The sequence below is a fragment of the Gadus morhua genome, chromosome 19 (genome assembly GCF_902167405.1).
Source record: "Gadus morhua chromosome 19, gadMor3.0, whole genome shotgun sequence".
Taxonomy (NCBI): Eukaryota; Metazoa; Chordata; class Actinopteri; order Gadiformes; family Gadidae; genus Gadus; species Gadus morhua.
Genome location: NC_044066.1, coordinates 1239680 through 1265895, shown reverse-complemented (window position 1 = coordinate 1265895; position 26216 = coordinate 1239680). Strand labels below are relative to the sequence as shown.

Here is a 26216-nt window from a genome sequence, read left to right as displayed (position 1 = left end):
CCACAGCCGTCGAAGTCCTCAGATATGCGATATGAACGACATTTATCCAGAGTGGGCCAAGCGCGAAAAAAATTGCCTGTGTGATCCTGTCTCTATTTTTTTGTGTGATTTGACTGGCAGTTTGTCTGCTTATAGATCGGAATGAAGCGGCCACCGATTATTGACAGGATGGGTACTTTATTCTACCGGACTCGTTCGCTTCTTCACTAGACACACGCGCTACCACTCGCTCTCCTCGCTCGTCCACTCACTCGCTGACGTCACTCACACACGCATACGCACACTGCCATTCTCGCGCACACACATATGCTACTCATAACACTATGCCCCGTTATTGCGACGTTCATGTTAGACGTTCATGTTTTTCCCCATCTATTGAAAGTTAGGCTATTAAACATGTTGCATTCTATACGGCCTGATTATGTCATTATTTAAGCTTCATAGCCTAATAAGAAGCGCTAATAAGGATATTTGACTAAACCAACCAAACAGTTCAGGGTTTTTGCCTACCAGTAAAAAGCATCCTCCAACTGCAATCTTTGGTTATTTCTTTATTAATTAAGCTATACTTTAATAGTATTCTTTCTGTTCTCCCTGTTCAAATCTGTTCAGTGTTCCAAATTATTTGATACTAAATGTTACGTTAAGTTAATTGGTATATGAGTGTTGTTTGAATAAAATAAATGAACTTTTAAATTAAAAAAAATCGTGGGATGTATCGAACCGTGGGTCAAAAATCGTGATACAAACCGAATCGTGAGTTTGTGTATCGTTACAGCCCTAAGTGTATCCCAGCAAGGCGTGGACTGGGATCCGAGCAATGTGTCGGACCGCAGGCCAAAAACCCAGTTCAAGGAGCCAATCCTATGTTTTGCACTAGGTCCGGCAGAGCCTCTAGGCCAAATAGGAAGTATATGAACTGAGCTAGCTGTTGTAGTTTATTGAATCCAAAATGTCAGAAGTAAGGCTTTGTTATTTGACTTCTGCATAATGTTCTATTCTGTTGATGATGCATTTAGTTGTGGGGCACTCAGTTAATTTTAAAACCAGATCATATTTACATTTCTATTATAAAACTGCTGTTAGTGCAGAAGTACAAGGTTTTATGTTTCCCATGTTCAGGAGCTGATCATATTTATATTTATATTATAAAACTGCTGTTAGTGCAGAAGTGTAAGGTTTTATGTTTCCCATGTTCAGGAGCTACAGCTTAAGAAGGGGGATGTAGATAGATGTACTGTCTAACTGTTTGACCCTACAGAGTTACCGTATTATGAGTGGGTATCGCGGGATTTGACTTGACGTGATTTGGTTGCGATTCCCCGGAAATCGAGATACATGTGGTCTATATTATTACCGTGGTTGTTAATAAATACATTTCTACCTTTACCGTTCGGATACGTTTGTAAACAAAACGACACCAGGGGGGTATACCACGAACCTCGCTGAACATACCCAGGCTTTCTTGGGAAAACCTGGCTCGACAGAGCCGCAACTCGCAATCAGAGTTAAATGGTACTACGAAGCTCACTTTAGATTAAATTAGTTGAACCAGGTTCTATTTCATGTAGGCTACGCCGTCTAGGCTTCGCCTTATGGGCTTGTCCCGTGCGCGCGCCTGCGCGTGCTGAAAATTCAAACTATGCACCTATCAGCGTGGGCACCGCCCACATTTCCCACGGTATCGTGTCTATATAACGTGGTGTATACCGTCGCTCATCCTCCCTTTTCTTTCAGCACTTGTGCTTATCAGCGAGAAATTGAGAACTACTATTAAGAAGATGAGAACTTCAACACGGATCTCCCAAGCCGGTGGCAGCGGCTCGGGCGAGGCCGCGGACAAACGGCCCTTTTCAGGGCCACCTGAAAGCGCTCCTAGAGCTAGGTCCTTTTCAGGACTCCTATGCGCCTCCTGTCCCGCCTCCCTGGCACCGGGTGACGGGCACTTGGCGTGCTTTTGGTGCCTCGGCGCCGACCACGCCGTGGCTGCTATGGCGGCCCCCGTCTCCTGTGTCGCCTGCCGGGAGCTGCCTGAAGAGGGGATCCTCTCCAGGCATCTCTTCTTTTCCCCTGCGGTGGAAATGGCTGACGCCATCGACATATTCGGACCTGACGTCGACGATGGCATCATCGACGCCTCCCTGGACGACGTCTTGGGCGACTCGGCGTCCGGTTTTTCCCGCTCTCGGGTTATAACCGCCACCGTCATACAACACGAGGGTCCGCGCCGGATGACCGATCTCTTCCGGGAGATCATGGGTGAGGCGGCGGCCATCAAAGGGATTCCCATGCCGGCCCCGCCTCTCGCCCCCGTATCTGACGATATGCAGGGCGAGTGCTTTCGCACCCCATCTTTTTCCCGGCGGGTTACCCAGTGCCCCTTGTTCCCGCCTTTGCAGCACTTGTTTATTGCTGCCGGTGAGGACCCTTCGACCCTGAAGGCTCCGGTAAGATCCTACACGGATTTCACCAACGTGGAGGGGTGGGCCGATGCTCAGGCGAGGGGGATCCCTCGTCTGGAGCCTCCCCTGGCAGCGCTTCTCTGTCCGGGCGCCGGATGGCTCCTTAACGAAAAGCCGCTGCCCCCCGACCGCCTCCAGAAGCAGATTGTCTTACTTCCACGTCCCTGTTCGGCAGGCGCACAGGAAGTTTCTCCGCTTTGCCTTTATGGGGATGGCGTACGAGTACCAGTGTCTGCCGTTCGGCTATTCCCTGGCTCCGCGCACCTTCTCGAAGTGTGTGGAGACGGCGTTGGAACCGCTCAGACGTCAGGGAAAGAGGATTCTCTTCTACCTAGTCGATCTGCTTATTCTGAGCAACTCAGAAGAGACCGCGAGAAGGGACACCATGTTGGTGATAAACCATCTCTCCTTCCTGGGTTTTGCCATCAACTGGGAGAAGAGCTCCCCGATCCCCAGCCGGCAGACAGTCTACTTGGGGCTTTGCCTAGACTCAGCCACCATGACTGCGATGCTTTCGCCTCCTCGGCGAGACGCCATCCTGTCGGCGCTCTCCCGTTTTCACGTTCGCAGAAACGTGACCGCACTGTCCACCATGCGCCTGTTGGGGCTGATGGCAGCTGCCACCCCGTGGTCCCCCTGGGTCTGCTTTTTATGCGCAGACTCCAGCGGTGGTTTGCTCGCCAACGGTTGGACCCCAGGCGACACAAGCTCAGGGTGCTCCTCCTCCCCCGTTCGGTGTCGCCAGACCTGGAATATTGGAAAGGACCCTCCGCCCTTCTCAAGGGTGTTCCACTGGGCAGGGTGGCGTCCTACGTAGTGGTCTTCACGGACGCCTCGTTGACGGGTTGGGGAGGAACGTGCCTCTCTCACTCGGTCGGAGACGAGTGGCGCACGCCCCCTACAGCACAGATAAATGTGTTGGAGTTCGACGCTGTGCGGAAAGTGCTGTTGCATTTCTTTCACCTGGTGCGCGGCCGCCACGTTCTGATCAGGACAGACAGCGTGTCGGCGGCGGCGTACATCAACAGACAGGGGGGAGTCCGCTCCCCTGCTCTCCACCGAAAGGCGGTCGAGCACTGGCTTTGGGCTCATCAGTATCTCCGCAGTCTGAGAGCCCTGCATATCGCGGGCGCCCAGAACTTTGGGGCGGACCTCATGTCTCGAGACGGTCCCCGCCGAGACGAGTGGCGGTTACATCCCGACATTGTCAGACTGATCTGGCAGAGGTTCGGGACAGCGCAGGTGGACCTCTTCGCGTCCCGGGAGAACACGCACTGCAGGTGGTGGTTCTCCCTCAGCCCTCGGGATCTTCCCCCGTTGGGGGTAGATGCGTTGGCACACACACCTTGGCCGCGGGCTCTCTTGTATGCGTTTCCCCCGCTCCAGCTGATCCTTCCTCTTCTGGAACGGGTCAGACAGGAGAGACTGTCCCTGATATTAGTGGCCCCGGAGAACCGTTCAGCTCTGTGGTTTCCAGAGCTGGCCGCGCTCTCGCGGTCGGCGCCTTGGCCAGTACCATTCAGGCCGGATGCGCTTTCACAGGCCCACGGGACGGTGCACCACCCGCCCGATGTCTCGGGACGGCTGTTGGTTTGGCTCCTGAGAGGTTAATCCTGCAGGGCAAAGGTTTGCCTGAGACGGTTATCAACACTATTCAGAGTGCTCGTGCGCCTTTTACTTCTTCCCTCTATGCGGCGAAGTGGTGCGCCTTCTCTAATTGGTGTGAGACGAACCACGCTGTCCCATCTCAATGCGAGGTGGGAAGCGTGCTTTCGTTTCTGCAAAACTTATTGGAAAAAGGTTTGGCCTTCTCCACTATCAAGGTCTATGCGGCAGCTGTTTCGGCTGGCCATGCAGGCTGTGATGGTGGACCGATCTTCAGCCATCCACTGGTCAAGAGATTCTTGCGTGGGGCTAGACGGGTTAGGCCTGTTTCACGCGTGCTTACACCACGCTGGGATCTCCCCACCGTGTTGCGCGGATTGTCCAGGGATTCTTTCGAGCCTCTCTCCCAGGCCCCTTTGGATGCCCTGTCATTTAAGACGGCCCTCTTGTTGGCCTTGGTTTCTGCCAAGCGGGCCGGTGAGCTAACCGCTCTGTCTGTCAGCCCGAGTTGCTTGTTGCTAAACGAGGACAGCTCCTTCGCGTTGCTCAGACCTAATCCTGCGTTCCTCCCGAAGAACATTAATAGTTATTTTCGGTCGAGGGATATTGTGCTTAAGGCTTTTCACCCCCCGCCTCATTCTAGTGAGGCGGAGGCAGAGTTGCATCTCCTGTGCCCGGTTCGGGCGTTGGCTATGTACGTGAATCGCTCGGCAGCGTTCCGCTCCACACAACAGTTGTTTGTGTGTTATAGCGACGCTAGCAGGGGCCGCGCTCTCTCTAAGCAGCGGTTTTCTCGCTGGGTATGTGAGGGTGTTTGCCTAGCCTACTCTCGGCAGGGCTTGGCGCCACCGTTGGGCGTTAAAGCTCACTCCAAACGGAGCGTGGCCGCTTCAACGGCTCTACTCAAGGGCGTTTCGGTGGAAGACATCTGCGCGGCTGCGTCTTGTTCTTCCCCCGGCCCCTTTGTCCGTTTTTACATGTTAGACATGTCCAGGGGCTCACTCGGCAACTCTGTACTAGAGTCCGGGACCCCTTTTACGTCTTAAGAATATAGACATGTTCTTTAAAGCGGTGTGGTTGGATTTCCTCTCGCCGGCTGGCGAGTTGGTCTTGATTACCAGTCTCTTACTCTCCCACCTTTTTTCAAATGAAAAACAGGCTCGGGGGTTTTCTATTGGCTCGCCAATTGTCTGGTGGTTTTGTTTACCAGTGAGGCACTCCCGCCGTTTTCTTCAAATAAGAAACGGCCGAGAGAGTCCCATTATTGGAGAGCCGAATTCCGTAGCTCCGCCCCCGCTGGTAGCGGACCTAATGGAAACCGTGTTGCTCTGGTTTTCTTTTCCTTTTCATGGGTTCCATGAAGCACGGAATAGAGCCGGAGTCTTTACAGACTCACTTTTTTCTCCCTTGATCATTGCCTTGCTTGATCTAGGAGGAATTAGTTTTTATAAAGCTGTTGTGCGTACAAGTGAAAAGATTCTGCATATTGTCTATAAAATAATTATGCCAAATGCAGAATTGTTCGCCATTAATCCAAATAGAATGATGATGATTTAAAGATGCATAAACAACGTCCATCCTGCCTTATTCTATCATTTAGGGAATTCACTTTAAATACACCCTATGTAAGAAATGTAGCCTATTGCATGTTTTCAACCGCTGAGAGGTAGCGGCTGTAGCGTAGTGGATGGGTTCAAGTTCGAAATAAGCACAAAAATATAATTCCATAAGCTTTAGTGAATAAGTATTCCTTATGCATGAGAATTTGGACTTTTTGAAGCTTCACATAAATTCGCGTCACTTGGGAGTCGAACCCGCGCAGAAATTCAAGACTGACGCGCTACCTCCACTCTAGCACTCAGTCACGGAGACACAATGCGCAACAGTAAGCATTGTCTACATAAGGTCCAAAAGGACGATCAAATAACGAACACCCTCTGATCTGTATCTCTCATGGAGAACCCCAATTTCGTTGTTTGCACAATGACAATAAAGTCTGAAATCTGAATATCGTCGGACAATGCCAAGGGATCGGTTCTGTCTGAGAAGCCCCTGACTGCAGCCCGCAGACGGAGTCCACATGGAGGGGGCCGGCACTCCGCCCACATGGAGGGGGCGGATACTCATGCTGCGTTCGAGTATTCACTGCGAACCGACTCGGATCTCGGATCTGACGCCACGCCCGTCCACATCGAGGGGGCGGCCACTCAGTTCACATTGAGGACTGGTCAAACAGCATTTCTGATCCCGTTTCTGACCTGAAATTAGCTGAAATGTACCTGAAATTACCTGAAATTAGAGTGTGCCCGCCCGAGCGAGTGATGCCTAAAACATGCAAGTAAGTGAGTCTGTCAAAATGCTTAATATATTTAGTAATATTCATGCAATTATGTATTATGTCTTGTTAACTACTTAAACGTCTTTGAAGTTTTAGTTACACCTAGCATGTTCCCCCCAACATGCTAGGTCAATTTTCAGCATCATAAGGTTGAGTGATATAGTCATGATGTCATACACCGTTTGAAAGCTTAGAATCTCAGGAATGTCAACCAATGTCAACCATTCGGTGGAATAAATATGTTTAGTGAATATAGATCAAATATATCCTAGTGTCTTAGGTCAAAATAGCCCCCCTCAACCTCCTCCTCCCTTGGTCCATTCTAACTTTATCGTAGTTGTGGATATCCTTAGCAATGAGTTGATACTTCATGTTGGGTCTTGAAATGTTCATAAGAGTCCACAGAAATCGAATATCAATATTATTTTAGTCTAATTACATTGTGTATATGCACAAGCCATCTTATACAAAGCAGCCGAAAAATAGAAAACCGAAACGCTGCAATGTTTTTTTGTAGAAAACTGCTTTTCTGTTTATACTGGTTTTCTTTGACTTTTAGAGACACGTCAGTGTAATTGTGAATGGCGAGAGCCCTGAAATACAGCTGGACAGCAGCGGTCTACATCACTGCCCCTTCTGCAGATACAAAGGGTCAAAATGTGATATCGACCATCACATTAAATGCCATGCCTCGGTTAAATACAGAGGTACATTTTCTTAATTTTTTATTATTATTAATATTTATATATTGTTATTATATATTTGTATGTATGTAATGTATGCCGTTTACTCACCAAGGTCTGCAGAGGAGCTTTCAGGAAGCAGGAAGAGAAGACGGGAGGAAAAAAAGCTACAGGTACGTGTCATATACTGTAATGTGTGATGTTGTCTTAGAGCAATTTTGAAAGACTATAGTCTTACCACCCTCCCACCACTAATACATTTCAGGTTAAAGATCTCTGCACAAAAAGGGCTAGAGTTGCTCCAACAGCATCCAGCTCTGAAGGATCAGGTCATGTATAGACTGTTAATCCAGGTGAATCCATGTAGGCCTACACATATTCAGAGTATTTGTGAGATATGATTGATTCTATTAGGCTTCTACTTCCAAATTAAGTTGTACACATATCTCCATCAATATACAAGTTATAGCCTACTCCATGGCTGATCTATTGCATACTAGGGCCTACTTTTATTATTCCATTGTATTGGCCTACTCAACATTACAGACATCAATCTGTTTTATTTCCAGACAAAACTGAAGACCAGGAATTGGAACCTGGGAACCTGGTATGTAATATGTGTGTAATGTTGGAGGTTGTATGTATAGCCAGATGAAATAGTCTGATGACTAGTTGAATAGTGTTTTTTATCACTGAAAACTCATCAGTAGTAGTAGCCTTTGTTTGCATACCATTTTGTGGTTTTGGGAGAGTAGGGTGTCAAGTACAGACACAAATAATTTTTCTCTCTTCTTCAAGGAAGATTATGTTGTCCTGAAGGACACAATTCAGGCAGCAGCATGGTGCCAGTTACAGTCCTTCAAGGACAGCGTTTCTCTCCCAGAGGTCATTGGGATGGAAGGTTGGGAGCAGATGGCAGCATCAACACAGCGCAAATCCCATGACGGCGGGGATGAGGAAGAAACGTGGAAACCATTCCAATTCTCATTCAGATTACATACTGACTATGAACTGTTCTGTGTGGAGATAATGGACAGGAAAAACCTGAAGGTGTTTGCCTCTTTTGAGTCAAGAAACCTCTCCCCCTCCCCGTCCCCCCTCCCGTCCCCCCTCCCGTCCCCCTCCCTGTGACGCCTGCGCCACACGACTCCAATGTAGTCTGATGATGCAGCATAATGGCGGCGCTTGGTAGCTATGGCGGCGGTGACGGCGATGTCGGGCGACAGAGCGTGAAGCAAGAGTGGCGTCCACCTCACTGAGGAAGGCGTCAGTGTGTCCCCCCCCCCCCCCCCCCACCCGTTGAGACTTTGTTTGTTGTACTCTTTATTGATTTATATTTTATGTTTATAGTTTACAATCTATTTTTTGTAGTTATTTTTTAATTGTTTTGTTGAATAAAAAGACTGTTGTTAGTGCTCCTGTGATTGGTGTAACTTAATGTGCTTCACACATGTAGCTTTTCATTATGTCTATTGAGGTACATTTTTTGCCCTTAGATGTGGTCACTTCGTTATTCCTCAGATTACATCTGTTAAGGTCATACCTTTGGGTCCCAGTCTTCAAAGTTCCCCAAATCTTATTTTGGCTCTTACTGGGCCTGTAACTCTCACAGACAGACGGGTACAGGAGTTCGGACACGTTGCATTGTTTACAGGCAAGGGTGGATTACCGCACGGGCACACCGGGCACATGCCCAGGGGCCAAAAGGCGGCCCTAAGCCAGAGCTTCTGTGTGAAGTCGCTGTTAGTAACTTTTAATGTTGCATTGTCAAAGCAAACAGTAGAGAAATCAGTAGCGAAAACGGCAATAGTAGGGCTATTAATACTGAGTAAAAAAAAAAAAGATCACTAGTGGGCACTATTTCACTTAGTGAATTTGAGACAGGTCACGAACAAGGCACTGTGATTTAAACATTGAGCAACGGCGAACGGTAGTAACGTGAACTCTTAAGTGGAACCTTAATAGGTTCATGAGTGGAACAGTTAAGCGAAAAAAAAAGAAACAAGAGAAAATGTATTTGCAAGTCATTTAGGCTATGCTTAACTTTATAATAATTCCATGGTACGCAGCAAGAAAGATACCCAGTCACAATACTCCCGTACCATCTGTTTGTATAGTTTAATTAACAGCATGGGCTCCCGCTAGCTTAACATAGTATTACCGTTTACTCTTGCATTAACAAGAGCAGCGGAAATCTGCTCAATCGTCAATATGGTCGGAGTGCCCGCCCGATGTGGACTGAGTGCCTGCCCCCTCCATGTGGGCGGAGTGCCGGCCCCCTCCATATGGACTGAGTGCCCGCCCCCTCCATGTGGGCTCCGTCTGCGGGATGCAGTCAGGGGTACTTGTTCTGTCTCGTAAAACCCTCTGTCTCCGGAGAGACGCCTGTACGAGAAGTGCGGCGAGGTCCACGGGAACACCCACAAATGGTGACGCCATTGTCAGAGGAGGGGCTGGGAAGCTGTGCACGCCGATTTAAGTAGCCGATCTCCGGCTAGACTAAGCCGAAAAACTGCTCCCGACCAGGTTTGGTTGCGAGCATAAAGCCCCGTGCCCACTACATGCGTCCGTCGACTGATCCCCATTGACTTTCAATGGGGACGGACGCGCAATACATTGTGGATCCGTCCGTTCCGTTGGAGCCGTCGGCTCAGTCATGGCTCAGTCAAAAAGTTGAAAAATGTTCAACTTTTTCGGCGGCGACGGATCCGTCATCCAATCAGATCACGTATGCAAATTTAAGCACTGTGACGCGACTCGGGCTCTGACGATACTGGAAAGCGGGAAAGCGGGTCATCTTGCATCGCAACAAGCAGGAAGTAGCGGGAAGAACCCGGCGAAGCGATTTGATTGGCTAACGGATGCCTCTGCAAAGACTACTCCCCCATCAGTCAGCCACGCCTTCCCACATCAGTCAACGGACGCATGTTGTGGGCATGTAGGGTAATGCCCCGTGCCCACTACATGCGTCCGTCGACTGATGTGGGAAGGCGTGGCTGACTGATCACAATGATTTGTGTTCGAAAACACAGGGTGTGTTCGAGGGGGCACTGGAGGAGCGCCGTGTGGGGAGGATGGGGGGGAGGGATGCCAAGGAGCGGGGGGGCGCCTTATCATTGACGTCCCTCTGTTACACAAACGCTGTTAAAAACAGAAAATGCCGACTCAAATTTTTTTACCTCCATCGCTTTGGCGCCCCCTCTGGTGCGGCGCCATATGCCCCCCGCATATAGTGCATACCCACTTTGTGCGCCACTAGCTGCGGCCATCCGGATCACAGCCACGGGGGGGATCTGCATGTGCTTTCTTACCAGTAGGTTTCTGGAGGCCCATATGGCGTCTTTTATGGCGGCTAGGGTGAGCCATTGCTTGGGAAAGTCTGGTGGTAGCTGACTCTTTTGGCTCACCCCATACAGCACCATTTGGGCTGTCAGGGCCTCCCCTGCTGGTAAGTACGGGAATTGCAGGGAGCCGCCGTTGCCCACTGGTCTCCAGCAGCGCTGCACTCCCAGAACAGGTGCCTCACCAACTCAGGCGCGCCACAGCCTGGTCAAGGTTGGGGATGCAGCCATCCCCGGGAGTGCATGACGGCCCTGACTGGGAGGATCTCGTGAGCTGTGTTAGATTTCAGCTTATTTCTAAACTGTTCGGACAGACTCTGCGTTGTGTATTTTCAGTCGTAGTAGTAATTCTTGAAGTCGAAATCAAAGCAGCTTGACAGGTTGGATTAGAGGGTTGAATAGATGGTTTATTCCAGGATGTACAGCGAGATACAGACTTAGGTTGAATAATCTATAGTGGACCTGGTGGTCGATGACTTGTTCCTTGGCTGTCGAAACCCTCTTCTCGTCGAACCAAAGGGTTGGGGCGAGTATAATACAAAAAGGGGATAGATGAATAACACGTGAACAGACGCACTCTCAGCCTTGATAAGGTATTTGGCCCTGGCTATGTCCCGGGGGCCAGGTTCAACCTACCTTGAGACATAACAATGGCAGAATGTTGGGGATAACACCTTGTATCACAGTATGAGAGGTCCTGGCCTGTTCCTAGACTAGAAATGTGAAGGATGAGAGAGACACTAAAATACACCAACATTCTACATTCCTCCCTCTTGATCATACTAAACATAGTTTAAAGATCACCAACAAAAAGAGAATTCAGTGTATTTTCTGGTGACCCATTAATAATTAACTAAATCAATGAAAGAAAGCATAAAAGGCAAAAGACAAGTAAATTCAAATCATACACAAGTAAACCAGGTGTAGGCCACTATAATAAAGAAAATAACAAACTCATTAGGTTACACATGATTAAACCAAAACAGATACAAATTTTAAAGGATCAAGAAGGTCAACTGTCCAGGCCCCTCCCTCTGCTTGGCAGTGAAGCTCCACCATTCTTCAATAGCTTCCACTGTTCCCAGCAGAAGGAAGTGGTTCCGTTCCTCTAAACAAAATTAATGGCCTCAGTGGAAGGCCTAGCCTTAGAAACGTTGCGAAGTTTGGGGCACCAGACCTTGCGATGGGGTGGGCTCTCTAACACAGCCACCCTAAGGGGGGCTAACAAGATCGGGGCAGTCCCCGGGGGGGTCGGTCGGGGGGCGGTCATTCGGTGAAACACACAGAGAGCTATCTTGACGACCACATAGAGCATAATAACGGGAAGGACAAACGGCTGTAAGATTTGGACTATCTGAGAAAACATGGACCCACCCAACCCACTTAGCCATCCTCCCAAAGACCAACCCGCCGTTTCCGACTTCAGCCTGGCCACATTATCATAGATGTCATGAACATAATTAGACACATTCGCAGACGCATCGGGGACGTATGTGCAACATCTCTGGTGTAAATGGCGCTTGATAAAGAAACAGTACCCTCCAAGATGCACAGCAAGGAAGTCCAATAGATACTGATGTTGGAAAATCATTGTTCTAAGCCCGTACAATTCATGATTAAGATCAGTCAGGCCATGGCTGGAATCGTTCGCTATAGCGTCAATAATATGTACTAAATCTCTAATCTCATCCAGAGCAATTGTGACGCCATAGTTTGGAATGATAGCAGCAAAGACTCTCTGAGTTGGAGTAGCAACTGCACGCTTAGATCTAATTGTAGCATTACTCTTCAAATGTTCCTCTGACACAATCTCCAAAGCAGGCACTATATAGGCGACATAACATGAACCACTCCAATTAGGAGGCAGATATGAATAAGCGTCCTGTCCACACACAAACATGGTCCCATTTACCGCAGGTAAGGCATCAGTGGCAATCGTTTGGCCAGGTGAATCACCAGGAACGCGGGTTACTGGGGGTAGGGGGACATTCACCGAAAGATTCTTCTCTGATATGGAAACCTGTTTCTGGCCCACAATAGCTGAATATGAACACACACTCCTACCCACATCCCGCCCCTTCCCTTCATTGGTCCAACAAATGACACCCTTAGGAGCATAGCTCAATTTGATCTTAATTGGGGGGCCTGCATCCATTGGGACAGTGTAATAGGAAACCTGTGGTGCTGCTACAGATCCAGATCTAGGGTTACCTCTGATGACATCATGTTTATAAGCTGCGACATACTCGGGGATGGTGAACGGGACAGCGAGGTAAGGATATACCTGAGATGAAGCTGGCATAAGCCCACAAACCCAACATGACTGCTCCCTTTTAGCCTTAGCTAACCCATGGGCAGTTTGTAAAAATGTGTTATCTTTGTGGATTACATCATGGCTGTCAAATGAACAATTTCCCCCTGTAAATAGACGGCACAACAACATCCCAAACAATACTGGTAACATCATGACTCAGTTGGTTTTGAGTAGCAGTTGCAACAGAGTTCTTTTCAAGTTGATGGATGGCCACCGCAGGTGTGATGGGGGATGAGGATGAAAGTTCGTAGTAGGGCGTCAGGACGAACACTCCTGGGCAAAGAAAAAGTGCAGTATCAGTCATGGGGGAGGCATTGTCACAGCCTCCAACAGTAAAAATTATCAACTATGGTTTGTAATTGTCTTAATGATTCGATAAACAATAAAAAAAATGATCATACAAAAAATTAATCGCTTGATTCGGAAATGGTTATATCAGTAATCAGTAATCAGTCATCATAGTTCTCAATAAACCTTGTGTGAATGAATGAATGATTGAACCTTTGTTCAAAAATAAAACAAAACAAACAAAAAGTTCTAAAGCTGAGCAGTTGTGTCAAGAAGGAACCAACATGAACTTAGAGAGGTGGTGACAAAAGTCCTAGCATCTCTCGAAAACTAACCTCTCGTAAAAATAAAGGAATGGAAATAACAAACACTCAAAGAAATAAAGGAATGAAAATACCAAACACTCAAACACTCCCTACTCTTCACCCCGTATCAGTTAGTTTGCGTGCCAAATCTAACGAGTGTCATTCCAAGTCGGTGTTATTGTTGGTTTCCGACATTGAATCGCATATGCGGCTGAGTTCTTCACCACTCTGCGACTGTAATTTCTTCCATAGTTCCTTCATTTTGTCTGAGCGGTTTTCTTCCCCTACTCTCTCGTTGGAGCGGTCACGGTACATCTTTCGAGGGGCTTTACATTCTCTTATCCAGTGTCCAATTTGTCCACAGTTGTGGCATGGTCGAGGTTCTTTCTGTCTTTCTGACTGGGGGAATCGTCCTCTGTCCCTGTTGGACTGGGGGAATCTTTCTCGTTCCCTTGCCATTCCCTTCTTCTCGTCCACCAGGAATCGAATCCTGACTTCTTCATCTCGATCCACCTTTTCTCCGAATTCCTTGATCTCTGCCATTGTGCTGCTTCGGTTGTCCCAGCCGGGAAACCTTGTCTTTACTCCCCTTCGGATCTCCGGCAGTACCTGCTGGAGGTACATGGTCTTCAGAGGCAAGTCCTGTGACTGGTCGATGGTGTCCATATCATATTCAGTTTGGCCTGAGTGCAGCAAATAACATTCGAAGAAGCGCTCGTTGAACTGGTCCAGACTCTCGTCTTCCTTCTGCAAACAACGTGTGATTGTTGTCCAGTTGACCTGTGCCTTGGAGTGCTTTTGGATCCACGCCTTTATGGCCTCCCATCCCTTCTCTGGTCTCATTCCGTCTTCTCCAAGGGCATCTTCCACCTCGTATCGAATCTGGGTGCGCTCAGTGCTGCTCAGGTGTTTGAACAATATGGCAAGCCCATCGTAGGGGTGGAGTTCGTACAGAAGCATCAGTTGTTTCAGTTTCATCCATGGCTGTAGGCCTGCTTTCTTTGGGTGGTCGATCTCCGCACTCCATTTTTCGATGTTTTTTGGGCTGGAGGGTTCATAGAGGATTGTGCGTCCCTCAGCGCTTTCTATCTTCTTCAAGGGCCTGAGGTTAACTATTTCGTCTTTCTCATCAACCTTGTTCAGACAGGCAATGCTCACTGCCCTCTTGTGGGCAGACTTGCGAAGACGCTCTCCCTCTTTGTCTTCTTCTTCACTCTCCTCTTCCTTGGATGTGGTCTTGATGTGTGGTGTGATTGCGCCTCCCATCACGCTGCAGTGCGGTTGTATGTTGTCATCAAATCCTCCAATGCGTGATTCATTCTTAGTCACTGCTCCAGGCCTCACCTGGGAGAATTGTTGTATTGGGGGGTTCGGATGCAGAAATTGTTGTGGGATGGAGGAATGTGGTGTGATTGGGGAGAATTGGGGAAATTGTTGTGAAACACACAGAGTGTGTTGTACAGGGGGAGCATAGTCAGGTGGGGCAGATGGATTTCCCTTCCGTGGCACGTGGGGGGTACTGCAGATGACCGGGTACTCGCCTATAAAGCTGTTGACGGCTGAGAGAACACTGTCTTGACTCCTGTAAACCACCAGGTGGCGACGATGGCTGCATCGGGAAGATGTATTCCCCATCTGGGCCACACGATGGCAGTGTGGGGTACATGCGACCATAGACTCCCAAAACTCCTCCTCCGTTGCCTTGGTCACCCCCCCTTGGGGGCCCTGAGTCGAGGGGGCGGGCCGCTATCAGTCCTTCTCTGACTAGCGTCTGGTGTAGGTCTCTCTCCCGAGTCAATTCATCCTTTAACAAACGAATTTCATCGGCAAGCAGTTTGATTTGCTCTCTTGTCTTTCCCTGAGCATCTTCATAGTGAGCAGTTGTCCTTTCCAATTCATCTCTCTTTTTGTTGCTGACATGCTTGATAAAGTAGCGCTTACACTGAGACAATAGTAACAACCCAACTGGTTCACTTCGTCTAGTCTTCTTGACCCAGTCTTTGAAGACCATCCAGATCGATTCCTTTGGCCAGCGTTTAGTTTGGGGGTCCATTGTTATCTCATATGTTATGCGAAGTTTATTTTCGGTTCCTTGCAAATCATGTCTGTCGTTGAAGAATCTAGCCAGAGTCTCACTAATTGAATAAATATCAATCTCTCTAACCTCCACTTCAAAAGAATCTTGTTCTTTTCGTTCGGATGCATTGGGACTTTGATTGCTATCTTTTTCCTCCTCCTCTTCCTTCTTCCTGCCTTTACCTTTCGGCATTTTTCCTATCTTTTCCTATCTGTAAAGTAACTAAAACTAGCGACCAATCGCTGCTTAGAAAGAAACAAATAGACGCCTCCCACGGAGCTCGGTATGCCAACAACAGATGATGGCACACTTTTCCCTTCTTCGATTAAAAACAATATATGTGATTCCTCGGCGGGGATCAAAACAACATAGCACAAACAAAAACTCTAGCGATTCATGTAACCTCACCAGTGAATTCAATACAAGTACGGTTTCACTCCTTGTCCAACAAGTCGTAAAACAAAAGCCCTGAGCAAACCAGACGTCTTAAGTTATATTCAGGACACGTATCAACATTGACAAACTAGCAAAGATGAACAAATCACTTGAATGACATGCTATTACAATATTCTAGGACTCAATCCCAGCTCAAAGGCCTTATTCAACAAACAATATTCTAGGACTCAAACCCAGACCAAAGGCCTTATTCAACAAACAATATTCTAGGACTCAAACCCAGACCAAAGGCCTTATTCAACAAACAATATTCTAGGACTCAAACCCAGACCAAAGGCCTTATTCAACAAACAATATTCTAGGACTCAAACCCAGACCAAAGGCCTTATTCAACAAACAATATTCTAGGACTCAAACCCAGACCAAAGGCCTTATTCAACAAACAATCAATAGTTTCATATGGCGTATATTCAGTGATTATTACACAAACTCTTAATCACTAATACAGGTCCTCACTTCGTCAAGCTCTTAATGACACAACTTCATTACTCAGCAAATGTAGTGCAGCCTAATAGTAAAACAAATAATAATAATCACAGTTATGTGTGTGTAGATTATTTTAAGATTACTTTCTTGTTCTTTTCTCTTGGTCGAGAGTGTGGAATGAGATTCAGTCACCGTTGATTCCCACGTGGTGCATAGAGATGCGCTGGTTCAGCCGCGTTGTGGATGCGGGTCCCTCGGCAGGGCAGGCGTTGATCAGACGTCTTCCCAGGCAGGGCGCGCGCTCTTCTCGGTCACAGGGCAATCTTCAGAGGCAATCGTCTTCTCACTCCTCTCTCTTCAAGACGGTGTCACGGCACCAAATGTTAGATTTCAGCTTATTTCTAAACTGTTCGGACAGACTCTGCGTTGTGTATTTTCAGTCGTAGTAGTAATTCTTGAAGTCGAAATCAAAGCAGCTTGACAGGTTGGATTAGAGGGTTGAATAGATGGTTTATTCCAGGATGTACAGCGAGATACAGACTTAGGTTGAATAATCTATAGTGGACCTGGTGGTCGATGACTTGTTCCTTGGCTGTCGAAACCCTCTTCTCGTCGAACCAAAGGGTTGGGGCGAGTATAATACAAAAAGGGGATAGATGAATAACACGTGAACAGACGCACTCTCAGCCTTGATAAGGTATTTGGCCCTGGCTATGTCCCGGGGGCCAGGTTCAACCTACCTTGAGACATAACAATGGCAGAATGTTGGGGATAACACCTTGTATCACAGTATGAGAGGCCCTGGCCTGTTCCTAGACTAGAAATGTGAAGGATGAGAGAGACACTAAAATACACCAACATTCTACAGCTGCCATCCATGACAGGTCCCGGAGTCTGTTGGAGAGGGCAGGATGGTTCACATTGTGCCAGACTGTTGTGGGCTCGCTGTATGCTAGCCCACGCACTGGACTCACTGGTTCCCGCTCCTGCACTTCCGTGATTATAAAACGATGGTTAGTTAAAACATTCAAATCCTCGTTGTCAAGGTTAAAAAGTTTTAAAAAAAAGTAAAATGTTAAATGATACTGGTGTTCTATGATCTGATACATAAAACGGGATTTTTTTCAGATAGGACCCAATCCAGAATCGTGCCATTGCTGTTGTATTGTTTTCTCTGGATGGGGCCATTGCAAGCTTTATGTGAATTGCAGCATATCTGCTTCCTAAAAACAGGTGGAGGTCTGGGACTGCTTTCCCCCCTTTTTCTTTTGTTTTCTTCATTTCTGTTCTCTTCAGTCTCTCCCACTTGGACCACCACAGGAAATAAAAAACTGCTGCAACCGTCTGCAACGCATCGTCCGCGACCCGCGAAATTTAAAAAGAGCCACGAGCTGCAACAGCTGCATCGCATCATCCGCGACCCGCGAAATTTAAAGAGCCACGAGCTGCAACCGGCTGCAACGCATCGTCCGCGACCCGCAAAATTTAAAGAGCCACGAGCTGCAACCGGCTGCAACGCATCATCCGCGACCCGCGAAATTTAAAGAGCCATGAGCTGCAACCGGCTTTGATTGCCCTCATTTGATTGCCCTCATTTCATGTTCATTTTAAAATTGTATGCGTTCACTTTGCACTTTTATGTTTTAATATCAAGTATCTGTGCACACACTTGGAAGATTTTTCTTTATTTAAAATAGCCATGCCTAATACGTATTTCCCTAATTCACAGTATCCGTTTCTTCATTAACAAGACACCAGTTTCAATTTAATTGAGAGAAGTATTCGTCATTACACAGAAGATTTTTTTTTTTTGTCTACAACATTATGTTGTACGATTACAGTTTTGCACAATAAATGTTCTCAAAACGACATAGGCCTACTAAGTTTCTTTCTTTTGTTTTATACATTTAGCAGTTTGGCTTTCCTTAGAGTCTATGTAACCTGTTCTGAAATGGTTCTATTATGATTTATATATCGTGATATATATCGTTATCGCAATAGGTTGCAACGTATATCGCAATATAGATTTTAGGCCATATCTCCCATCCCTAGTCCAGTGTTCTGTGTACTGATAAAAGGTCTGTGCATAAAATGTTGACGTTGTCCATAAATAAAACACATTTGCTAAAAAGTCCCCCACTGCCCGGTATGGCCACCCCTTTAATCCATTGGTCCCTTCTCAAGACCTGTGCCAGTGGTTCTATGCATGCCACATAGAGGAGGGCAGATAACGGACAACCCTGAAGGACCCCGCAGTGCAAATCTACTGCTTTTGTGAGTTGCCCGTTAACAAGAAATTTGCTGGTGATGTCCCTATACAGCAATCCCACCCACTCTAGGACCTCTCTGGGAAGCTCCTTTTTTGCAGTACCTGGAATAGGTACTGGTGCGAGACCCGATCAAATGCTTTCTCAAAATCTAAATTTAGGACTACTAGTCTGATGTTTCTGTCCCTCGCATAACAGATGGTGTCTCTAATCAGTACGAGGCTGTCGGTGATCTTCCTCCCCGACATGCCACAGGTTTGATCCGGGTGGATTACATCCCCTAAAACCACCGACATTCTGTTTGCTAAAAGTTTGCTAAAAAGTTTACAGTCAACGTTTAAAAGGGTTATTGGTCGCCAGTTCTTCAGGTCAGTCTTGTCGTCTTTTTTGTACAGTAGTTTTACAATCCCTGATCTAAAGCTGTCTGGTAGTCGGTCTAGTCTTTGGAAGTTGGTAAAAACCATCAGTAGGTCAGGTGCTAAAATGTCACAGATGGTCAGATAAAATTCAAGTGGAAGCCCGTCTTCCCCCAGCGACTTTCCCCCTTAAAAACTCGACAAACATTTGTGAAGTTCTAAAAGGTCAAAATCACGGGTTAAATATGCACTTTCACCTATCTTTATATCTATGTTGTTTATGATTTAGTTTTTTGCTTCATTTTCTATTTGTTTTTCGCTGTACAGATCTCTATAAAAACCTTCTACTTCCTCCATTATTTCTTTGTCAATATTGGTTTGTTCCCCATTTGTTTTTTTAAGTTTAAAAATACCATCCCCACTGTTAATGATTTTCTTTAAAAAGTATCTAGTGCATTTTTCTCCTTCTTCCATGTGTTGTTCTTTGCTTCTAACTATAATTCCTTTGCATGTGATTGCTGATAAAATCAACATTTGGTTTTTAACTAATCAAATTTCTTGGTTAAAATCAAAACCTTGTTGCGTTAATTTAAAATACCGTTGTAGTCTTTTCTGCAGCCCCACTCTGCATCTATTTTCCTTGTTTTTTTTGTTTTTCCCTGGCTTTTTAAAAAAAGTCTGTGTCTTTCCCTTCACCATTTCCCACCCAAGTGCACGTGTTTCGTAAAAGCCTTGGAGGGTCTGCCATTGACTGAATTGCTCCTTGTACTGGCTGGCTAAATCCTTATCTTCTAGCAGGGAGCAATTCAGTTTCCACAGAGCACTACCTTTAGTCACACCTGAAGAGAGTGAAAGGGTGCAGGATAGCATAGCGTGATCTGAGAAGAAGACAGGGGTTAATCTAGCATCGGTTGGCAGGCAGTCTCTGGTAAAAATATAGTCTATGCGAGAGGCTCTGAAACCGGCACTACTGAACCAGCTGAAGCCCTCCTCTCTTGGATGCAAGGTTTTAAAACAGTCCTTTAGTTTAAAATCCCTGCATAAACCCTGCGATAAAACCGACGTCTTGTCCACTTTAAAATCATCCCCTGTCCCTCTGCTATCACTTCTATTTAAAATACAATTAAAATCTCCCCCTAAAACTAATGGCGCTCGGCCTAGCATTTGGGGCTGCAAGTTTTCTAAAAGGTCATGTCTGTCATTTTTGTTGTTAAAACCGTAAATGAGATTAAAATCCCTTCCCATAAAAGTCAAGTGTGCTAAAAGTGCCCTTCCGCCTCTCACCACAGTGCTGCCCTTCACCAGAATTGAGGGTTTCTTGATTAAAATGGCCACGCCGTCATTTCTGTTTTCATTTGAACCGCTCCACAGAGATTGTGTGGCCATAAAAACACATCTGACTTAAAATTATTTAGAAAGGATAAAATCTTTTGAGCTCTAACTCTTGATTTCACACTTCTCAAATTGAGTGTAGAAAAGGTGAGGATCATGAGTATGGTATTTAAAAGACAGCTATGCATTAAAAGACTAAAAACGGTCTGGGGTTATTCATTCCCCTTCATTCCCCTCCCAGACTCGAGCTTGGTTTAAAGTCCTTTGGTTTAGAGTCGTTTGGGGTTGACTGTAGTGCCATATGTAAAAAAGAGAGAGTGTTGGGGGAGTTGTTGGGGAAGACTCTGGACTCCTCCACAGATGAACTGTTTGAGGAGCAAGCTCTTCCCCTTTTCTCTGAGGCTCCGTTATTTTCAGAGGACAACTCCGACACTGCTCTCTTACCAGGCTGGGCTCCTGGGCGGGAGGCTTCACTGGACTCCACTTCAGACTCCTCATCCAGGCTGACTGTTACGAGACTCCCGGTTTCATCAGAGTCCGAAGTGGAGTTTTGGCCTGCTGCCCGGGCTGCACCACCCTCTTCCGCCTCACCATTTGGTGGGGCAGCCCCAGGCCCCTCCTCATCTCCTGCCTTGCCCCCAACCTCTCTCCCAATCACAGCGCTTGGCGGGAGATTTGAATTTTCAAGCCTGTTTTTTTTAATTTGTACAATTGTTTGTCCACTCTCAACCGCCACTTTGTTTGCCACATGTTTTAGCTTGTTGGCAAAGGATTTCGGACAATCTCTAAGAGGTGGTTTAAGTCTCCACAGAGGTTGCACTTTCTGCCTTTGGCGCACTCTTCAAAAGAGTGTCCAATTTCTCTACATTTGCCACAAACAACCTTTTCACATGTTTCTGCCAGGTGCCCTTGCTCGCAACACTTGCGGCAGAGCTTGGGCTGCCCCTGGTAGTGTATGGAGCCTCTGTTCTCTCCAAGAGCTATCATGGATGGGAGATGTTTCAGGCCCTGGAACCGATGTGGGTCCCGCCATTGTTGAATGGGGACCCTCCATGCGCAGTTCCAGATGCCATCTTCATCTTTCACCTTGGTAGCCTGGGCCCTCACAGTGCAATATCTACCCAGCCATAAACAAATATCATCAGCATTTACCGTTTCATTGAACATCCTGACAATTACTGTTTTAATAGCATTGTCATTAAGTCTCTCCACTTCAAATGCTGAAAACTGGTCTTTTACCGGTTCATATCGTGTCCAGAAATCATTCAAGGTTGTTGCGGCCTGGAAGCTTACATCAAATACTTTGTTGAAGGGCAGAGTTAGAATGCAATTCCGGTCCTTCGGTGTAAATTTAAGGATTCCTTGAATTAGCTTTCTTGAAAAATCAAGCCGGGAGGTCTGTATCATGGTTCCATTTACTACTTTGAATTTAAAACATACACTGTGGTGCCTCCTCATTCCGGTAGAGTTTACCGACATGGTGAAGACACCACGTGTTTAAAAACACAAAAAATCAGGTAAAAGCAATAAAATGCAAAAACCAAATAAATACCAAATAAATAAGACGATAAAATACCACTTACCTTGTCGCAGTTCCATCAGCAGACAATGAAATCCTTGATGAAGTTTTTAAGCAACAGATAACACTGATAAGAACATACTACACTTGATTTTAGCCAAAAGGCCGAGAAGCGATGCCCACACATGCTCAGACCAAGAGGCCAGCTTCCCAGACACGTCGCTCCACTTGGCGGTTTAACAGACAACGACAAAACAATAAAAAGACCAAGCACCCTGTGTGCGTGTTTATGTGTATGTGAAAGCTGAAGAAATAAACCGAGGTCGCTACATCTCTCTGCTGCTGCCTGCTGGCAGTCTCACTAGACTGTCCGCATGTTTCACAAACAGAGTTTGGAGAGACGTTGTCAGTGTCTGGGTAACCCTTCCTTTTACAGTCCCCTAATTACTAGGTATTTACCCGGTACACACATGGTAAATCATAGTGTATTACTGGGTAATTACCACTGGTAATAAGAAGGTAAATACAGAGGAATTATCCGGTAAATTATAGTGTATTACTGTGTAATTAGCACTGGTAATAAGAAGGTAAATACAGAGGAATTACAGCTGAAGTACTAAGTAAAACCTCCACTATTACCCATCAACTCAACTAAGTAGCGTGTAGTTGTAACTGTTTTAGGTTGGTAATAACTCCGATATTGTGTACTTCCTAGGAAATTAGGCAACCAATTCTTCGAAACACCTATTACCCAAGGTTTACGTTGGTAACAGCCCAAGTTTAATGATGTACTATCTAGAAATTAGCATAGTACTTTCCAATAAAATACTTTTTCTTAGTAATTCATAGCTACAACCATTTAGAAAGGGTTTATTCGATTTACCACTATGTAATTACTTACCTGGTAACAACCTCTGCAGGAACAGTTTTCCTCTAGTGTCATGGTACATCTTCTTAAATACTCAACCCGGTATCACGCGATTTCGTGCTCATGCGCACAAACGTTAATCTATTGAATTGTGTTCCAGAGCACGATAGTCCGACTTTTTTCGTGCTACACAGAACGAAATGTAAACCAATGCATTCTGAATGGGAGTGTTCTCAGAAAATTAACGGGCTCCACAAAACGCTACGAGAGAGAGAGAAAGAGAGAGAGAGGGAGGGACAGAGAGGGAGAGCGAGAGAGAGGCTTCAGAAAGGGTGTGCGCAGATGGTACAGTGCACACTAGTTATGTTTATGCCAAAACCACAAATGCTATATATATACATATATATATTGCCTATATATATATATATATATATATATATATATATATATATATATATATATATATATATATATATAGGCTATATATATAATTAGGCTATAATTATATTATTTAGCGTGTAATGAGACAATCTATAGCCAAATTGTCGAAGATGCCCGAGAATCTCCGGAAATATCTGCATGGGAAATCGGCGCATCAGACCCATGAACCTATAAAGAAAGACGTCATCTCAAGCGGGAGAGAACTTTTGCGGTGCTGGTTTGTGTCACATAAGTACAGGGCTCTCAAGTCTCATGCATTTGGCGTGAGACACACGCAATTCAACCCATGCACACGCTCAAACCTGGTCTCACGAAAATACGTGACACTGTCACGTTATTTAATCTATTGAAACGTGATCACGGACACGTATTTTCTAAATTTTGTATTTCAATTGGAAGTATTTGTCCTGTCACTAAGCACGACTTCCGAACTAAGGTTCTGTCCGGGAGCGTTCTCCCTAATGTCCCTTAAGGAGCTCCGTACAGATCATTCATTGTTGAAAATTGTCTGTGATAACTAACAAATGACAGCTTTTGGCCACCCGTTTCTACTTAAAATTGTCTTGGATAACTAACAATACGACAGCTTTTGGCCACCCGTTTCTACTTTCACATTTGATTCTGAGAAATTGTGACAATACACGGATATATTAAATGCAGGTGTGCTGCTCTGTAGGAAGGAACAGAGCAGCGCAAGGGAAGGAAAAAAGGGTTGCTGCTTCATCTGTTCTTTTTAGAATTGTATGTCTTGATTTTTATTCTATCTAGCCATCTATTCTCTTGTTTTTGGCTATGTGAATGAAAGTCTGCGTCGATGCCTCGCAAGTCCAGTGTCGCGAGCGGACGTTGCCATGACATCTAGAAATCATACCGTATTTAATGGGTTGTCATTAATATTGATTTGTAGGGGTTGATTATAACTCGTGAATAATATTGTTTAGACCACGGTCTGGGGGAATACTCGTTTTCTGATTGGCTGCAGGGCGTGCATTAACTCCTGATATAGGCCTACAGACACCTGCTAAGTAGTTCCAGTCAGTGTTTAGATTCTCTGCCGAGCCCGAGCCCGACGCGGGCCGGGTCGGGCCGATATTTCCCACCACTATACTCGGGCCGGCCTTTGATCGAGCGTTTTTATTTTTATTTTATCATTGGTTTATTGGCCTAATCTGAGGAGAACTCTATGCCATAATCAGAAACGCTCCGTTCACTTGCATGGGTAGTATTCCGGTGACTTGTCTACCCCAGCGTCTTCTGTTGCTAAGCGACGTCACCGTCTTTGCGGACAAATTATTTCTCTGCTGATCAACACTACGAATGGCCAAAAGACTTGTATGCCCCTCCCCCCCCTTAAATAAATACTATGGCAGAATTATTTGTATTATTCTCATTCAATTTGAACATGTGTTTTTACAGTAGAGTGGTGGAGGGATGACGTATATTGGCAAACCCGGAAGTGAGCGTCGCCCTGGATTCCCTCGACAAAAAGCCAACGGGTTTTTCCATTGGATTTTGAATTATTGCAGAAACATTTGCATCTTTGAAGAACCTCCTCAAAAACTGAAAATAAATAAATAAATAAAAAATAACCGTGCTCCAAAGAACGAAATGTAAACCAATGCATTCTGAATGGGAGTGTTTCTCCAATTTTCCGAGTGTGTAGGGTGGTATTCTATTTTTTTAAACGGGGCTGCATCCAGTCACTGACCGTCATGGTTGCTACTGTGGTGACCCACAACTGCTGTGTAACCCTACATGCCCACTGCACCGTCAGTCAACGGACGTGGGAAGGCGTGGCTGACGGATGGGGGAGTAGTCTTTGCAGAGGCATCCGTCAGCCAATCAAATCGCTTCGCCGGGTTCTTCCCGCTCCTTCCTGCTTGTTGCGATGCAAGATGACCTGCTTTCCCGCTTTCCAGTATCGTCAGAGCCCGAGTCGCGTCACAGTGCTTAAATTTGCATATGCGATCTGATTGGATGACGGATCTGTCGCTGCCGAAAAAGTTGAACATTTTTCAACTTTTTGACAGAGCCGAAGGCTCCAACGGAACGGACAGATCCACAATGCATTGCGCGTCCGTCCCCATTCAAACGCAATGGGGATCAGTCAACGGACGGAGGTAGTGGGCACGAGGCGTTAGACATTCATCAAGGAACTGTACCAGAGCCCGTCTACGAAGAGCCTGGGCACTTCCTATACGCCCCATTGTACCGATCTTGGTTGTGGTTCCATTAGACATCCACTGGGGGTGATCACGGGCGAGTCCAGATTGAATGGGAGTCTATGGGGCTAGACGGCTAAATATGTCTCTTGAAATATCGCAAATTGTATTGTAGATACCGCAAGTTCAATATAGATTATAGTTCAAAAGTCGAATGAATGAGTACTTGTGTCTTTTCGATTTCTTACTGTTTGGGCCGTTGTTGGCCGTACACGCTAGCATTCTGCTAATGAATGCTGATTGGTCATGGACGGACTTGTGACTGATTACGACCAGAGACCCCTCTTGACGGCATCTGAAGCTGAAGCACAATCAGAAACATTATCTTAAGTTGGACTTTCCGTCAAAGTTAATTTTTGCGTACTGTATTTATATTTTCCTGCAGGCCCTTTTATCTTTTATATAGTTATGTATAGAATGTATTCCATAAATGGAATTTCTACCATTTCTTGTGTTCAATGTTCAATGTGTTCTATACATGGTAGGTACATTATGACCACCGTAAATAATACAGTCGATGTCCCGCTCAATATCATTTCATCTGTCATTGTCTATTTTTCGAAAATAAAGATAGTTTAAAAAATAAATGCCTCGTAAATGTTCAATGATAAACTGCTCTAACAGTGGAAACGGATTGTCCGTCTTTTCGTTTACCTAGGAAAGAAAAAGGTAACGTACTTGCTTGCTCCTGTATGAATGGCCCTAGGCTACCTGAGGCTGCACCTGGTAGGGAAAGTTGCGCTGGAGCCCGGGTAAAATCGCACATGGTTTATTCAAGTTGCGCGCTAGACATTCTCTAAAGTGTCGAGACTCAAGCACTTAACTAACCGTAACCGATTGTTCCATGCAAATTGTCTGTTAACGATTCAACAACTTCAACCTCTGCTATTACAGTCTGGGTTTTTTTGTAGGACTT

At 46.0% G+C, this 26216-nt stretch overlaps 1 long non-coding RNA gene and 1 pseudogene across 1 annotated transcript; one reads left to right on the top strand and one right to left on the bottom strand.

Annotated features, from left to right (window-relative positions):
- The first annotated feature begins 6233 nt into the window (after positions 1–6233).
- Positions 6234–7246, top strand: LOC115532227 (uncharacterized). The gene is made up of 3 exons (XR_003973998.1): positions 6234–6405; positions 6965–7112; positions 7204–7246. It is a non-coding gene; the product is annotated as an uncharacterized LOC115532227 (long non-coding RNA).
- Positions 7247–21858: 14612 nt separating this feature from the next.
- LOC115532681 (uncharacterized) lies at positions 21859–21946 on the bottom strand (annotated as a pseudogene).
- Positions 21947–26216: the final 4270 nt, after the last annotated feature.